This window comes from Lytechinus variegatus, chromosome 8 (genome assembly GCF_018143015.1).
Source record: "Lytechinus variegatus isolate NC3 chromosome 8, Lvar_3.0, whole genome shotgun sequence".
NCBI lineage: Eukaryota > Metazoa > Echinodermata > Echinoidea > Temnopleuroida > Toxopneustidae > Lytechinus > Lytechinus variegatus.
The window spans coordinates 28,742,007-28,754,591 of NC_054747.1; the positions used below are offsets into that span (position 1 = coordinate 28,742,007).

General features: G+C 38.2%; 1 protein-coding gene across 1 annotated transcript in view; it reads right to left on the bottom strand.

Moving 5' to 3' along the window:
• LOC121420296 (zinc finger protein 11-like) overlaps positions 1–12,174 on the bottom strand; it is a 35,192-nt gene extending 23,018 nt beyond the window's left edge. Inside the window, exon 1 of the mRNA XM_041614871.1 lies at positions 12,020–12,174. The gene's annotated coding sequence lies outside the window, so the exon portion shown is untranslated. The remainder of the gene's footprint in view (positions 1–12,019) is intronic.
• Between the last annotated feature and the right edge of the window lie 411 nt (positions 12,175–12,585).

Below are 12,585 nucleotides of genomic sequence, written 5' to 3' on the forward strand. Positions count from 1 at the left end.
TGAAAAGTGCGCAAAGTTTGGACACCCCATCATACAATGTATATGGGGATAGGCTGTGATAGTTGCGTGAGACAGAGATTTGAGGGGATGAACAAGAGTCCAGAATGCTTGAGTCTCACACATAATGCGTGAGACTTGGTAGCTCTGGGAGGGGGGGGGGCACTCGACCAAAAAAGTGGTAGGGGGGGTGTGCCGCGGGCGAGACAAAACGGGGCCTTGGAGCGGGCTTATTGTAAAAAGGAGGGTCCTCGGAACGGGCTTTTGAACTACAATTTTTTGAAAACGGGGGTCCTTGGAACGGATCGCCAGCGTGTGAGTATGCACCCCAACGAACGTAGAGGGCAGCAACACAGAAGCGTGTTGCTCTAAGGAAGGTCAACTCCGCTCGAATTTTGTGACCACTCTAAAAAATAAGGGGGACTTTTCGGAAATTTGTCGAGTTGATTTTTTTTCATTTGTTAATTTTAAATATTTTAATGAACAATCATTAGGTCGGTTATTCTAGGTAAAAATATTATATTATTTTTATTTTTAAAGAAAATTATTTTGCTTAATAATCATGATACTGACATTTTTTTCTCATTTTGGAATATTAACCCTAAATAGACTGGGCTATTTCGACGCCTTAGAAGACTGGGGGGGGGGCTGATTCAGCCCCCCCTTATGATCTCGGCCGTCGATCGCGCGATCGCGACGAAAATTGGCACATGCGTTACCCATGGCATTATCTACAAAACTATAACATCAAATTCTGCAAAAATCTCATGTTTCATTAATTATGCTAATTTATGCGTAAAATCATAAGTTTGCTGTAATTAATAAAATAATGCCCCTGAAATGCTAATTTTTGTTTCACATACTCTAGATAGGCATCTGATCAAATTTATTGAAAAAAAATTCAACATCACATTTAATTTCTTATGTATTCTATTGTTTTCTAAATTTCTTATGTATTTCTTTGTTTTTCGACTTTTTGTTTTTTATTGTTTTTTCAATGGAAATTGTCGGGGATTTTATTTGGACCATAAAAAAGATAAAATTAATTGATTTTAAGCAGTAAAAGGAAAAATAATGATACATTTATGAATTTTGGTTCAAAATACTATTTGCATTGGATTTGTACACAAATTCATGTTTTTGAGTAATTTTGAGTGTGCATGTTGCGTAATTTCCGAACCGCGTACCCGGGGGTCACAATTTTGGTCTCAAAAGTTGCGCGAGACTTGAAAGTAAAAAGTCAGTGAGCGACGCGGTCAAAAAAATTTTCGCGGCGGATTTATCGCGAAAAATGTCGAGGGGGGGCTGAATCAGCCCCCCCCCAGTCTTTTTAGGGTTAAGTCTATGACGAGGATACCTCTTATCTCTTATTTTCCTCTGCTGAATTTCGCTGCACCACTAATAAATGCATAGACAATAATCGAGGTCATTTTTCTGGCCTGGGTGCGCCGAGTCTGGGCCGGTCGCGTAGCTACTAGTAACGTTGATGATGCGCTGGCCTGGGGCTTCAGTCGACTCGTCATAGATCTTCTAGCAACATACACAATGACGTCTAATTTGCCTGGTCTGATTTGAAGTGCAATTGCTTCAGGGCTGAAGTTTATCAACGATGATTGTTCAAGGTCAGATTTCAAATTTTAATTTGCATTTGACTTTTAAGTCTATAAATCTTAATACAAGGCGCCGAAACCCCGAAATCCGGGTATAAATTTCAACTTCGAGACTATGGACGGCAAAAAACCCCCCATGCATCGCATATCGGATGCATTGCATTGGCTGCGCTGCAGCTGAGCTGCACAGCCAGGCGCTGCGTCGCGTCGAAGGTCGATAATCATTGAGCAACCAAACTTCCAAAGCCAAATTAAAGCTTGAATAAACGGCCACCTATTCACATTTTCCCTGGTTTTCTTCAATAATTTCTAAGAAAAATCAGCCAATTCTGGGAAATTGATTGCAATGTTACATCGTTTGCAGAGTGCCATCATCGTTTTGCGTTAGACTTAACCTTAGTTATACTTAGATCTAGGCCTAGACTAGAAGAAATGGGAGCTAGATAGATTTTACACCATCTTAATTTATGATTTTGGGCAGAAAGTAGATTTGATAGACAGCATCCATATCTTAATTTGACCATTGATTCTGTGCAATCAAAGACTTTTACATGTACATAATTTGTTTGCCATATTGCAAGAATTGGTAAATTTTCCTGGGCCTGCATGGCCTGGGCTTGGCTGGCAGAACGCGTATTTTTTTTTTGGAGAAATTTCGAAAGTGAAAGAGCAAAGTGACTAAGCTCGTCGTGATTTTATTTTTATGCATTTTCTAACTGAATTTTAAAGATTTCATGCCTAACGGTAAGGCCTAACGGATTTAATGCATTAAATCTTCTAGTTCTAGATTTTACCCTGTAGGCATTTAACGTACGGACTAAAAAAATAATAACCTCCTAGCGGCTAGCCCATGCAGGCTGGCCTTAATTGAACCAAACTTAGCTTGCATGGACCAACCCTCAAATGGTCTAGATTTAGGCGTCCTATACTATAAAGACAATGTGGAATTCATCTGTTTTGAGTTTATTATTATTTTAGTATTTTTTTATTGTTGTATAGACTATCTCATACCAACAAGTCGTGCTAGATCTATATATATTCTAGATCTACTTAGATGTCCAGTGTGGAACAACATCTTCAACAAACAGATCGAGACTGGTCAGAGCATTTGTCTAGTTAGACAAATAAAGTTAGATCTTTAGACTTGGGTCTATCGATCAACTAGACAGGAATAACCGTCGTTTCTGGGGATTTATTCAACAATTTCTGACATTTTACTATAATCTCCATCGGTGAGTGAGCCAGCGCAGTTCAGCAGAGCAACCAAAATACAGAGACTGAAGCTTTTGGTCTATCGATCAACATGATCAAGATCTAGGTTAGATGTGGACTTCACTTATTACTGATTGGAATGTATTTCTAAATTTATAAGTTTTGGGGACAATGGTGAAAAGAAATGATAACATACTACTGATAGATACGTGAATTATTTTTTTAATACCCATTGGCATTGCTGCCTGCTCTAATAAATAAATGAGTCACGGCCTATATGGACTGCAGATAAATGCTGATCGACGCCTAGCAGAACAAGTACCAGTGCTAGACTAGGGGGTTGAAATCTAAGCAGACGACGGAGCATAATGTAGCTTAAGCATAGAATGATGATGGGTTCAGCGAAGAGCCCAGAGAAAATAAGGGGGACATATTCAATCCCGAAATGCTTTGCGAGTGGTCACAAAATCGTCTCGGCGCAAATCACCTAATTCAGCCGTCTGGTGAAATCGCTGATAACAATCACCGATTTGGTAATGATTTTAGTTTCCTGAAACTTGCATTTGTAAAGTTTTAAATATCAAAGTATGTTTTCATATTTATGTATATCCCTCAACATATTTTTTAATGTTATCTTTGATATCGTTGTAGTCATATTCTTTCATATTCGTTTCTTGATCACTACTAATTTGTTGTTGTATTTGATCGGCATTTGATTTCGTTGTCATGAACAATAAAATATGCGCGCAGCTCAGTTGCATGCGCGTATCGAGTTGACCTTCCTTAGAGCAACACGCTTGTGTGTTGCTGCCCTCTACATTCATTGATGCACCCCTATGGAATGGGCATGCGTGCATGATGCCTCCACCGGGTGCGCTCGCGCAGACGATGGTTGGACGGCGATCAGCAGCCGCTTTTCACCAAAATTGCAGCAGATCAATGCGACCGGAACGGCGTAACGAAAAATATGCAAAGCTTTGGAGCTAGCGGATTTCTTTCTTCTTTTTTTCTCGATAAGTCATAAGATTAAGAACAAAATGCTATGCCTTGGCTATGGCTTTGGAGCGGCTTTGTTTTTTTTCTCAATAAGACAAAAATGCTATACCTTGGAACGGAAATTTGGGTGTAAAAATGGGGGTCCCCTCCGCGGCACATACCCACTATGCACTAATATACTGAGTGCCCCCCCCCGGGGTGCGCAGACTTGGGGCCCACCATCATACGGTAATTTCCGGGATTCATTTTCAACACTGGACTCTACGTCTTTCCCCTTTTAACTTAGGCAGTGTATACAGCCACACGCGTGTGTCTTTACCATCCAGCCACACGCGTGTGGTTATATCCAGAACACCTATCTGTGGATACTGCCACACGCCGCCAGTAATACATGTAACAGTAAAACACGTACCGTATGTAGGTCTGACCGTCTATATCACGATCAAAATAACCTCATTTCTTCATTAAATTCTTACATTCTAAACCCCTTTGATATCCTTAGATCGTTTCAATTTCATTCTCACCGTCTTCTCTCCTTGCTTTTCTTGTCTTGTTACAAACGGTCGTCTGTTTAACAGCAAATTCTCTTTTTCTACTTGTGTCGATTCTGGCTTCCTTCACGGTGGCAGACCCATACAGCGTTAGCGCAGCACAGTAGTAGACATACACAGTTTGGGTTTAATCGACACAAGTAGAAAAAGAGAATTTGCTGTTAAACAGACGACCGTTTATAACAAGACAAGAAAAGCAAGGAGAGAAGACGGTGAGAATGAAATTGAAACGATCTAAGGATATCAAAGGGGTTTAGAATGTAAGAATTTAATGAAGAAATGAGGTTATTTTGATCGTGATATAGACGGTCAGACCTACATACGGTACGTGTTTTACTGTTACATGTATTACTGGCGGCGTGTGGCAGTATCCACAGATAGGTGTTCTGGATATAACCACACGCGTGTGGCTGGATGGTAAAGACACACGCGTGTGGCTGTATACACTGCCTTTAACCTAAGTTAACCGTTAACGTTAGACACACTCTCATACATAACATAGTCACATCCCCACCCTGACGTGGACAGAGAGAACACCACACATGATTTTCAAAAGGTCACGACACGTTTGATCATTCACCCCCTGCCCCTGGACCTCCAACCCAAAGACCTTATAATATATTACTAGACCGAAAGCTGCGCGCGCGTTCAGCACAAAACAAATGAGATTAGACTCCGCCTACCGCGATCATTTGAAGACAAAAATAAGCCCCCATTGACATTCATGAGCGTAAATATATTCATATTCCGGCCTTGTCATTGGCTAAGAGCGTCATTAATACGCGATTTCCCCGATTCTTTGTCATCGATACTAGTGGTATCGTGTTACAGAAGTAATTATTCATTTGACCTCATTACGTCATCTAATTTATTCTTTCTGAAACTTTTCTTTCCACACAAAAATGGACCTACGAACACTCCGGTGAGTACGTATAAATTGATATAACCACATGAATTCAGTGGACTATTTACAAATTTCACACTGTATTTTGTGATCTTAGGTTATTTCTCTACCAAATTAGAGAGTTTGCTATCATTCTTCTGTTAAAGGAAAGCAGAATTTGGTCTTTGAAATTGAAGTTAGATTGTCATCGTCGCCCAGTGCAGCCTGTATGTTGCTTGCAGTGTTGCGGTAATGCCGCTGTGTTAACCACATGTATTTTGTACGGGCTCCTAAGTCCTAGCCGATTGAGCATCGAGAGAATTTCGGGCCGGTTTGGTTCACCTCCAATTAACAATAACAAGGACCAACCCACGATTGATTAAAGCAAGAAGAAAGAAGCATCTTTTTGTACACTGTAACGTTAGATCTAGAGGGAGATCTGCATCTATCTTCAGTAGATCGAAACCCAGTCAGGAATAAACTGTGAAGTGGAGTGTGGATGAAGATATATTGCCTGTCATTGTGTCAATCCTCACTTTACTCTTTACATGTAGTTTCAGATTCAGATATCAAATTTATTTTGCATAACTTCAGGCTTCTTCATTTAGCCCCCACCCATTTTAACTTATTGTTATTTATAAATAGGGTCTATAGTTAGACTCCTAGACCAAAAGCTTCAGTCTCTCTATTTTGGTTGTTCCGCTGAACTGTGTTGGCTCACTCACGAATAGTAAAAAAATGTCAGAAATTGTTGAATAAATCCCCAGAAACGACGGTTATTCCTGTATACGAAATAATATGCTGCTCTGCATGCATGTTTGTCTTATTATCAATAGAATAGGCTAGATCTAGGACCTAGTCCTAGATCTAGATAGAACTAATTTCTAACTTGGTTAACAGAGGATCTAGGCCTAGTGTTACTGTTGCTTCTTATTAATATTATTTTAGACTTAGATCTAGGCCTACGGTACTTCACTTTTATTCATCGATGCTTTCTAATTCTAGGCCAACCTAATTCAAATCGAGTCATCTAAATTATACTTTCCCAACCCGCGACACTTACCCCAGGCCCAGGGCTTATGATCTAGGTCTGTAATTTAGGCCTAGATCTAGGTCTGGGCCTAAACGACTCCATTTACATGTACGAGTATGCCTGTCAGTGTCGGTGGACCAAGGACTAGATCTAATCTTGGTCAATAATGGCAATGAAGTTTTAACTTTTAGCCAGGAATAAAAGACATCAAATCCATATAGGCCTAGATCTCAGTTTAGAACCAAAGCTTTACTTTCTAGGTCTAGATAGATCGAGAGTCCATCGTTACTATCTAGATCTAGACCTACGAGTAATTTAGATACGCGAATGCTGTTGCACAGCTCTGAGTCTTGGACTAGATCTATACTTTCTTACAAATAGATCTAGACCTAGTGCATGAGATGAAATTATGTTAAAGTCAAATGAAATAAGATTCGGAAATAAAAAGATGCAGATGTTTCTTTTGGGGGGAGGGCAGACATTTGAAAAAATTTAGAGAAACCTAAAATTCAGAAAGCGAGGGCCAGAAGTAACCAATATTACCTATGGTCATTTTGTGCATTTTCTAAAATAAAATTGAAGGATGTCATGCAATTCTTTTTTTGATGAAGGTTTTCACATTTCATCTCTTACCCAAATCCCTCCCCTATACATACGGCCATGAAAAATATCACTTCTTATTATTGTACTCTCTTTTCTTTCACAAACAGGTTGAGTTTGAAGAAAAAGAAAAGCAGGTCGAGTTTGAAGAAAAAGAAAAACAGGTTGAGTTTGAAGGACAAGAAAAACAGTATAGAGGTCTACCTATATGGTTCAAGATGATGATCATAAGTGCATGCATCATTTTGCAGATTCTCATCCAGGTATAAAAGTTAAACTAACCCATTCAAAATTACAGATACATTACATGCATTGAATGTTAACCATGTTTACATTAAATAAAAATAACCTGAGCCACAAAGAGGTAGGATCTGTACGGAACATACACTTCTTAAATATACAGGCTCTCGAGTCTAAAATAGAACCAATGTCAAAAGTTATGTACTTTGGGCAAATTTATAAAATTAGGACATGTCCTTGATCTACTAGTAATTAAATTGCCTTTTTATTTCCTATTTTTTATAAACAAAGCAATATTTATTTTTCATGAGTTATATTTCATAAAATTCATTTTATTCATTCTTTAGTGTGATATTCATATTTCATATTTGTAGATTTACGATTTTTTTTGTTTTACATTTTGTCTAATAGGATGATGCAATTTGACAATTTCCATGGAGGTGATTGATGATAAATAATTGGTGAAGTAGGCCTAATAGAACAGTGCCTGGACCACAGAGAGAAATACAAACTACAGCAGTTATATGAGTGAGTGAGTTAGTTAGTGATTATTTTTGATATAAATGGAGGTTGTTCACATTTTTTTGGCATCAAATAGACCTGCCTTTGAAAAACCCATTTCAATTTTGTTTCTAGATTATAGTTAGTGTCGTTTTTAATTACAGATCAAAATATTCTGTGCAACAAAACATATCAACTTTAATTCTGACTATTCATATAATTTACATATGTTAATTTATATATTCATATTTACAAGAAATCTCTGTCATTTTTTCGAAGAGTACATGTAGTTAGAATGGAGAGTGGTATGTAAACTGCAGAGAACATGTTTAAGTGATATGCTTTATAGAAGTACAACTTTATAATTAGAAGAAAGATTTCCTATGGTATGTGTTGAAACATATATATACCTATGCATAGTCTCACTTTTCTTAAAACATTTGTTTTATAAATCATGACAATTTAATTGATTTTCTTTCTCTATTTTTTTCAATCTGCAGGACTGGTGTAACAGATGTTTTCATTCAAGAAATCCAACTATTCAACATTGAAGACTTAGGAACCACGTGATGAAGATGGAAAAGGTTTTTTTTTCAAAGTCCAATTAAAAAAAAAAAATTATTATCACAACCCAAATTCATGACGTATGAAATTTCTTATTGATTTTCATTAAAATTGGTTGCAAAAAGAGAAGCTATAAACATACAAATAGGAGCAGCGGATTGAAGTTGCTTGAAAGTGGGGGGGGGGGGGGCACAGGGAAAATGCTGTTTTATGTGAAATTTTTAAAAAGTTGCGAGCAAGCAAAATTTTGACATTTTAAAAACAAATATCCAATTTTGTGATAGATTTCGACAAAAAATTCAAAATGATATCTATTTCACCCTTTGCTTTCCTTTTTCTTTTTTTCCCCTTGGTCGTGATTTTTTTTTTTTTTGGGGGGGGCAAGAGCATTGGCGGCGGAAGGCAAAAAATTTAGGGGGGTCCACCTGAATTTATCCACCTAAATCTTAGAAGGGACCACAAAAATTTCCAGCAAAAAAAAGGTTGTCAACCACAATTTTAGGGGGGGCACAACAATTTTAAGGGGGGGGGTCTACCTGAATTTAGGGGGGACGCAGGAAAAAAATTGACGAGCAAAAAAAAAAAGATTCTCAACAAAAAATTTAGGAGGGGGGACTGTCCCCCACCTCAAATTTAGGGGGGACAGGTCCCCCTATCCCACCGCTTCCACCGCCTATGGGCAAGAGTCCTTCAAGCCCCCCCCCTCCATCTGTACGAACCTGCTTATATACCCCACTCACATGAATTATTAAACTTAATGCACACAGGATTTCCTTCAGAAGTATATTATAGAAATGAAAATATTGTTTTCATGTTTCAAAGGGCACTCGTCATGGTGACCATAAAACAGATCCTTCTCAAGTGAAAGGGGCACAGAACAAATTCTTTAGAAGCGCTCTTCTTGGGTAAAAAGGGGCAGTGTTTCAAGGGCACTTTCAAGAAGGCGAGGGGGCACTTTGTATTACATGAAACGGGCTCTCAGATGGAAGGGCACAGAACACGTGGGGGGCATTTTGGGGTGAAAAATTGCATATAAGGAAGAGCACTAATTGGTATTACCTAAAACAGGTTCTCATCAGGTGAAAGGGACACAGTACACGTTCGTGAGGGGCATTTTCTTGCATAAAAAGGCACTTTTCAGTGCTTCAAAAAGTAGGGGAATTGTTCCCCCCCCCCCCCCCAGCATACAAAAACATATTTATTTTGGTTCAAACTATTAACATACGCTTAAGAAAAAGGTAAAGCTTAATCCTCTGATAATGTGATTTTTTTTCTGGATAATTAATAAAATTCACCACTAACCAGAAAATTCCTTCATCAGTTCATGTCTTTCATTTGTGTTCATATAGTATTTGTACCGAGCTAAAATGAAAGGGATTTGGAATTGGCAAAATTCAAAGTGAGACGGAGATCGAGAGAGGGAAAGAGTGATGAGAAGTGGGTTGAAAAGAGATGAGAAAGAAATGGAGGGCCACATAATTATGAAGAGATAATTTAGAGGGGGTGGTGAGAGAGCTGGTGTTGGAAGTAGGAACAAAAGGGTGGAAAAGAAATAAGACGAGATTTTTGGAAACCAGGAGACAGATAACAAGTGGGAAAATAAGAAGGAAATATATGAAAAGTTAAGTTGCAAAAGGGGCTCGGGCCACTCCAAGAAAATCATTTTTTTATTCTCCCATATTGCAATATTCTTATGCGAAAATGAATTTTTTCTTTTTTTAGTTCACTTTTTTAATGGGAATTTCAACTTTTCTATGGTATCATCTTATAGAGCTACTAAAAATCAATTAAGACATAAAAATCAAATTTGATTAACAAGTGGAATCAGATGAATCAGATCCATAAACTTTCAAAGTTATGATGGTAATTCAACAGATACACCCAATTCGGCTAAAGTTCATTGACCTTTGACCTTGGACATGTGACCTGAAACACGCACAGGATGTTCAGTGATACTTGGTTACTCTAATGTCCAAGTTTAACGAACTAGACCAATAAACTTTCAAAGTTATGATGGTAATTCAACAGATACCCCCGATTCGGCCAAAGTTCATTGACCCTAAATGACCTTTGACCTTAATCATGAGACCTGAAACTTGCACAAAATGTTCAGTGATGCTTGATTACTATTATGTCCAAGTTTCATGAATCAGATCCATAAACTTTCAAAGTTATGATGGGAATTCAACAGATATCCCCAATTCGGCCACAGTTCATTGACCCTAAATGACCTTTGACCTTGATCATGTGACCTGAAACTTGCACAAAATGTTCAGTGATGCTTGATTACTATTATGTCCAAGTTTCATGAATCAGATCCATAAACTTTCAAAGTTATGATGGGAATTCAACAGATATCCCCAATTCGTCCAAAGTTCATTGACCCTAAATGACCTTTGACCTTGGTCATGTGACGTGAAACTCATGCAGGATGTTCATTGATACTTGATTAACCGTATGTCCAAGTTTCATGAACTAGGTCCATATATTTTCTAAGTTATGATGACATTTCAAAAACTTAACCTCAGGTTAAGATTTCGATGTTGATTCCTCCAACATGGTCTAAGTTCATTGACCCTAAATGACCTTTGACCTTGGTCATGTGACATGAAACTCTAATAGGATGTTCAGTAATACTTGATTAACCTTATGGCCAAGTTTTATTAACTAGGTCCATATACTTTCTAAGTTATGATGTCATTTCAAAAACTTAACCTCAGGTTAAGATTTGATGTTGACGCCGCCGCCGCCGCCGTCGCCGTCGGAAAAGCGGCGCCTATAGTCTCACTTTGCTTCGCAGGTGAGACAAAAATGGACCTAACCCCTTTTAAAAGTGAGCTCTTCATATGTAGGAGAAGGGTGGCACAAAAGAACATGAGTGGGAAAATGATTAAATGGAAAAAAAAAACAGAGTAAGAAATGCTGGAGAATATTAAAGGGGACAGGAAACATATTGAGCATGATAAACTGGGGCCCGTTTCATCATGAGTTACAAGTATGGTAACTACGAATACCAATCATAATCAAGGTTCCCACGGTTATCACAATAATAGCGATGTTTAAATAGCTCAGTGTAATTCATTATGAAACGGACGCCAGAAGAAAGCAGGCACGGGGGATCATGAAGATTTTTTTTTTTACTTCTCCAAATTAAATTTGTAACAAGAAATGACTCTTTTAGTGGTGAAAGTTATTTTTTTTCAGTATTCATACTCAACCAGTGAAAATGAATACCATCATTGTAATAACCATGATTTGCCCCCACCCCACCTCCACCTTTTTACCTAATCGCGACTTGATCTACTCTTTTCATCTTCCCTTTTAGAATTAGCATAGGCCTATAAGACGCAATACAAACATTGTTTTGTTTTTAAGTGATATCGCTTGTGATATCGATACTTTATAAAGCGCAACGTATCGTCTCAGATTTGCGCTTGCTTGATTCGCTGAATCCTTCGCGTCACGAGCGCGTAACAAAATGAATACATTAATAAATTTGCCAAGTTGACCTTTGTCATTGCGCTGGTGTGCGTATTGTCTAATACACGTACAAAACCACAGTTGACGAGGGAGCATCGTTCGAAATTAATATTAATGGGGGCTTATTTTAGCTTCTAATGGATTAAACAAAATGGCGGTAGCTTCGGGGGCCTGCTCCAACCCATTCATTCCTCAAGCAACTCTCAACATGCATGCAGAAGACATGCAAAAGATAGCACACGCGTGAACAGGGTTGAAGTTAAACCTCATTTAGATTCTTTAGGCCTAGATAAATTGCCAATAAATTGATAAACAATCGTCTTCAAGAATTAAGTTTCAGTAATACCGTTACCTGCAATGTCTTGTGGCTGCCTATCTTGTTAGATAAATCAATCGAATTTCTTAAGTAGAAAATTCGCTGGTTTTATTTGTGGTGTACGGTTCTTCCATTACTGGGTCACTCCAACGTTGTACTGCGCTGCACGAAGAATATGGCGACGGCCGCGCAATAATACAGGTAGGTCTATTGCAATATTCGGCGCGTGCATTTTATCGGCTGGTAATTGTGTCTGTTATACGAAAATTTGCTCGAGTAGTGCGTCTTTCTACTCTCACTTTTGTATCTTTTATGATCGATCGCCAATAAAACTCCACATAATTTTTATTACCGGTATATTGCATTGAGTTTTACAAAAATTTCAAAGGGCACAAATTTGACAAGCATAAATAAAAAAGGGTTTCAAACCAAAAATGAAGGAGGTATATTGTTCGTCCACGAACAAATTTGACAAGAAACTAAAAAAAAAGGTCTTCACTTAAAAGGGGCCGGGGGGGGACTTAATTTAACAGCATTTTTACATTATGATTGAAAAAAATAAAATTGTGCCTTTCAAAGGGGGGGGGGGGCATGGACCGGCT